Source organism: Chamaea fasciata, unplaced genomic scaffold (genome assembly GCF_029207755.1).
Source record: "Chamaea fasciata isolate MVZ Bird 193981 ecotype frontalis unplaced genomic scaffold, bChaFas1.0.hap1 SCAF_20, whole genome shotgun sequence".
Classification (NCBI taxonomy): Eukaryota; Metazoa; Chordata; class Aves; order Passeriformes; family Sylviidae; genus Chamaea; species Chamaea fasciata.
Genome location: NW_027094105.1, coordinates 2922854 through 2928853, shown reverse-complemented (window position 1 = coordinate 2928853; position 6000 = coordinate 2922854). Strand labels below are relative to the sequence as shown.

The window sequence follows — 6000 nt, the reverse complement described above, 5'->3', positions numbered from 1 at the left end:
AGTGGAGTGGGGTCTATTGCACTGACATTAAACTCATTAATTTCTGTAGGAGTCCCAAGAATTTAAACCCTGCTTATGATTCCCCTGATTTCACGTAAGCTTGCTACTATTTCACAACGTTAAAAAAACGGGGGTGAGGGGATTAAAACTCCTGATAATGCACTCCGCTGATGCTGTAGGGAAAATATTCTGCTTTCTGAGTCATTTGCCCTGAGCTGACTTTCTTTTTGAATGGTTCAGGGGGTTTCCTTCTTTAGCCATAAATCGCATGCAAATTCTTTGTGTGTGTGTGTGTGTGTGTGTGTCTGTGGATGACAGCGTGAGTGTGCCAGCGTGTGTGTGCGCCTCTCAGAAGACACGCCAGAGAGAGAGAGAGAGGCTGTTCCTTTAAAGCAAAACCGAAAAAAAAAATTGCCTTCAGGCGTCCTATTACAGTGGAACGAGCCAAGGATCAGGATTTGCAGCTCAGCTATATAAACCCGGCAGGATCTGGCTGCCGTGGCCAGTTTGCCTTGCTGTCAAAGCTCGCTGCCTTGCGCTCGCACACGGCTCCGGACAACGAAAACTCCGCCGAGTTTTGACAGGACGGCAACAAAGTCAGGAGCGCCAGGGCTGGCTTTGAACACCCTATTTATTTCATGGAGGCTGCTCACAGCGGGATCTAAGCTCTGTCTGAGTGTCTGAGGTAAGTCTGCTTCCTCCCTGAATTAAAAAAGTCGGGAGCTGCTCTAGCACACAAGTTTGCAATGACCCCGTGCTCCAGCATCCCTCGTGGCTGTGGCCACCAGGTGAACGGGCAGGGATCCTGTCAGGGAATAATTCTGGATTGGAGCATGCCTGCCTCGCAGCCTGTCTGCACTGCCTGGTGGAATCATGTCAGAACTGTCTCTTTGACATCCATCCCACTCGATGAATGAATGGAGCAGCAGCTGGCTGGGTGCTGGACATCCACACGAGTACAGGCAGATTGACAGGCAGGGTAGGCAGGTAGATTTGGGATTTCCTCTTGGCTACTGGAGTGCTGTTAATGTTTTCCCCAACCTCACCTCGCGAACCAGACTAAATCCACTGGCAGGTTTTAACCCTCCCAAGCAACTCTTCTTGTGCTCCTGTCTGTGACCTGGTGGGAGCCCGGCCCTTCCCACTGGTCATTTGCTGTCCCCACACTTTTGCCTTTGTCACCTTCTTCCCCACCCCCACTGGGCTCCAGTTTCTTCGAAAAGTCTGGTAATATTAGCCTGCAGTGGGGAGCAAAGCACAAAGGGAGATTCAACTGGTATTTTATTACCAGTGCTTGGCTGGGTGGGTTCCGGGAGCGGGAGGGTGAAATTCTCCATCCTCATGGAAAAACAGAGGCGCTGACTCCGTGTCTCAGCTCCTTGCTCCCTGGTGCACTGAGATTTTCTGCATGACTGTGTCTGCACTTACCAGCGAGGCTCAAATTGGCTTAAAAAGGAGAAGCTGGCTGGGAGAAGGTGAACATGCTTAGATTCATTTAGGAGCTCAACCTACTCACTCAAGACTTCGTGTTACATCACCTTTGCAGAGTTTTCCCTTCCTGATTTTCTGTCTGGCTACTGGGACAGAGAGTTTTTGGCACTTAATCTAAACTTCTGAAAAGTCTGTCTCATACTATGGAAAGGAATGTTCAGACTGAAATAATGGGGATGTGTTGTGTTGCACAGTGGAGATCTAAAATTAAAAAAGCACAATAAAATATTTATAGAAGTTTTTATTCATGAAAAAAACAGAAATCAATGAGGTGGATGCGATTCTATAGTCTGAGTAAAAGCCTCTGCTGTCCAGCTGTTTGGTTTGGTTTTCTCTCCTGGTTTATTTTTTTAAGACCACATTAAATATTGAAAATTCTTTTTACACACTTCCTGATTAATGTCACATGTGGGGGTTGTTTTATTGTGCTAGGTTTGTGCATTTGCCTTTTAAAGCTGTGAAATCATGGAACGGTTTAGGTTGGATGGGACCTTGGAGATCATCCAGCTCCAGCCATGCCCAGGGGCATCTTCCACTAGACCAGGTCACACAGTTTAGGGGTGCTGGAGTCCAAAAATGAGGTGGACAATGGGGATGAGGGACCATCCTTTGAATCCTAGGGAAACCTGCAGAAATGTGATGTCTTTTGGGCTGTTTCTTACTGGTACAGGGAATGCAGGGGCAAATTGAATATGAAGAAATTTGACCAGTTCAAAATGTTTAGCCAAGAGAAGATAACTGGTCTGCCTGCAGCTCAGAAAAATTCCCCTGGCAGGGAATTTGGGAAGCAGCTGGAGGAGCTGTCAGGGTGCTCCCAGTGCAGGAGCTGCCCCATGCTCAGGGCAGGACGTGCACCTGAACTGAGCAGAGCAGTGGGACAGGAGTGATGAGCGCTGTGCCTCCCATCACTGACCCAGGCACAGCCACTCTCCCAAATACCAAACTGACATTCACTTCCCATATTTTTTGCTCATTAATTTTATCCTGTGGCTCCTTTCAGCCCAGAGAAATTTCTTTGCAAGTCCCAGCCCTTAATCCTCTCACTACAGTTACTTTATCAGTGTTCCCAGAGCTGTGGAAGAGCCAAAGGATCTCCTGCAAAGCCCCCAGCCCTCAGATGGGAATGTCAGGTCTCATCTGGAGAGAAAGCAAAAATTCTGCTCAAGAAATCCCTGACACGGTGGTCATGGGCACATGGAAAAGACAAACAACCAGACTCCAATCTCCTCTTGAAATAGTGATGCTTGATGAAGTTAGAACTTACTGGGAAGATCCCTAAACACAGCCTAAAATGTGCTCCACAAATTCTGAGTAACTCTTTGCTGGAGACTCTTTGAAACCCATCATATTTTATCATCTCAGCTCTTTAAAACTCACTCATTTCTCATCAGTATTCACTCAAACTTAACTATCATGTTGCTATAACATCATTTCTGAAGGTGTTTGACATTCAGCTTGTTTTTCATATTAGAGCTTTTTATAAAATATCTAAAAAAAGCCGAAGACTATTCATGGGTGAAGATGTTCTGACTTGCTTTAAAGAGACTGTCAAAGTTTGTTCTTGAGCATTGTCTCACTTTTTGATAAGAAAATGAGATTAAATGGCAGGGTCTCTGCTTTTTGGGACTTTCTCATCCTTTTCAAGAGTGAGGCAGAACTAAAAAGCAGAATTGTCTGTGATGCTGCTTTGCAGCCAGAGCTTTAACCCTTCCATCCCTCCTGGCAAAACCATTTGGAAAACCAGCTTGGCCAGTTCTGTGCTGTCCTCCTGGTACAACACCACGGTGCCTCTGCCCACCCAGCCTTGTAGGATGTGTCCAGAGGTTGAAGTGGTGCTGATGGCATTTAATTGTCCTGGGTTGAACAGTGGGTGTCTGGTGGAAACGGATGTAAAGGAGAAAGTGTTTCCATACAGTCCTGTGTCCCTTAGAGAACCCTGGGATCCTGAAGGAATATTACCTTTGGAAGTAAGATTAATGCAGGGGGTGGTGTCCGCCTCATTATCAGCTACACATTTACCTGTCCAACCTCTGTGCCACAGGAAATCCAGAGTGGTTAAATAATTACTCTCATTTGAAGCCTGTGACTTGATAAATTCCTCCTTGGCCTCGTGCCATCAGTCTGCTAAGCTGAAGGGCCACTGACAGTTTTAAGGTCCAGTGGCTCATAAAACTCCAGGCTTAGGAGTGGATGATTTACATCCCTGGAAAGTTCAAAATCTCAGCTTTTGAATAATAAAAATAATTTGTTTTGAACTGTGTCAGTTTGAGATACAGGGCTTTGAAACCGGGCTCTGATTCACCATTGTGTGCTTTTTCAGACTTAATTACTGGTGTGAGTTTAGCACACTCTGCTCAAAGACTGAGCCCTGATCTATCCCTGTGGTTATAAACTGCCGAAGTTTGAAACTATTGTAAAATGTAATAGCTGCTCTTAGTGGTTTTAAGGAAGCTGTTGATGTCATGTTGCAGAAAAAATCATTGTTGCTGAAGTGGAAACTAAGGAAGACAGCAATCAAAGTGAAAGGAGTTAATATTTTGTCATCTAGCAGGCGCAGAATTCTTCAAAACTGCAAGCAATTATAGGATTAGTAACTAATGAGTTCTGGACAGGAAACACCATAACCTGAGGTCAAGAGCTCAGAATAAGGGACATGTACGGATTGCTTATGAGTTTTTAAGATGCAATTCAGTTCATTAAACTGCTTGATATTGAAGAGGACTTGTTGTCCATGGCTTTGGTTGGTAGATGTTGTAATTATTGCTCCAGCATTTTATGGCCTCACTGTTTTAGGAGTGAGAGGTTTAATAAACGATGTTCTCTGTCACAAAAACTGCAATTCCTGTTATTAACTATTCCCAAAAAGTTATTTTTTATAGTGAAGAGAAAAAGGAAATAGGAAGGCAATTCTTTGAGGAAGGGGACTGCTGGGAAGCAGAGAAATGAACAACCCTGAGGGACAACCTTGAGCCGTCGCAGCTTCCACCGAGCTCAGGGATTCTGCAAGTGCGAAACCTCCCCTCCCTCAGTGCTCCCTGTCCACTCCTGTGTCTGACCCTCTGGCCAGCCAGAGCTGGAGGTAAAAGCCTTCCACATGTGGGAAAAGTTAGAGGTTGGGCTTTGTTCCAGCCACTGAAATCCAGTGCATGATGTAACCCCACGGTGTGGAACGGGCAGACTGGGAGGAGCAGCCAGTGGGATCCTGCCTGACAAGAGGTGGCTCTGGAGCCTGCAGGAAGTGTCTGGGCATTGAAAGAAGGAGGAGATGGGGATCCTTCTGCTAAAAGGGCAAAGTTTGAATAATTTAGTGTCACTTTTTAGCATTGAATGAATGATAGATGTGCCTTTACAACTAGAATTGTCCTTAATGTAAGATTTTCCTGGATTTCTAAACTCATCATTTTTCTCTCCTATATGCTGCCTGTCCTGTTGCTGACCAAAAAACCATCAAGAAACCTCCACCTATAGCTTCAGAGAGTGCATTCAGATGTAAAATTTGAATAACACTTATTAATACAAATTATACCTCCCAACACACCCCTCCTGAACCGATGTGAGCTTTCGCCGCCCAGGCTGGCGAGCCAACGGGAAATAACTCCCCATTTATGTTCCTGCTTGGCTTATGCATGAGCCAATCACCCAAGACAAATCCATCCTGAGCTGATCCCATCGCAAGAAATTTCCCCAAGCTCCCATCCTTAATTGTCTGCAGTTTCAATTAAACTGAGGTGGGATGGTGCCAAGTTTTCAGCACTTCCAAGGGGAGAGCCCCGGTGCCCGAATAGGCAGCGGCATTTTGTATTCTTTGGGGAGCGGAGGGCGACGTTGCCAAGTTTGCATTCAGTCATCCATCACATATTAGCCCACTGGAGGTCCATTCTTCCCCAGCAATGGGGGAGCTCTGCTTCCTACTTTGAAAGATTACTCACACAGAAAGCCCTTTCCCCAAACCCAGCCCCGCACAGCCCAGAGAAAGGGAGCTTTTCTTCGGTCCATGCAGGCGCTGGCTTTCCAAACTCCCCACAAAAATGATATTGTCTCATGCTCAAGAAAACATATTCTCCTCAGCAAGTGAGGAGAAAGCGCAGGGTGGTAGGACAGAAACCTTAAATGCAGATTTTTTCCAAAAAGTGCTTGCCTGAATCCTGGGCTCCACAAAGGTCTATTGTGGTGGCTGCCTCTTCCCATGGCAGGCTGGAGCACTGGCTGTGTGTGGAGAGATATTGGCCAGGAACCTCCCAGGAGGCTGAAACTGAGAGCCTGGGGAAATTCCATCATAATGATTTGGGCTTTAACTGTGCCCAACATGCAGTAGAACTGGCTAAGCTCATAAGCCTAGAATTGCAAATGCTAATTTTGTTATGGAATTAGGATATTTACCAGAATATTAATCTAAACAGTCTTGAGTCTTCTTTAAATTTGTCTTCTTTTCCACCGTTCTGGCAGCACAAAGCTAAAAGGGAACATAAATTTCTTCTTCTGCTTATACATGAAAATTAAACTGTGAGA

The 6000-nt window shown here is 45.6% G+C and overlaps 1 protein-coding gene across 3 annotated transcripts in view; it reads left to right on the top strand.

The window, feature by feature from the left end:
• The first annotated feature begins 536 nt into the window (after positions 1-536).
• Positions 537-6000, top strand: part of TNC (tenascin C) — a 74094-nt gene continuing 68630 nt past the window's right edge. For all 3 annotated transcript variants that reach the window (XM_066201058.1, XM_066201057.1, XM_066201060.1), the window contains exon 1: positions 537-685. The gene's annotated coding sequence lies outside the window, so the exon portion shown is untranslated. The remainder of the gene's footprint in view (positions 686-6000) is intronic.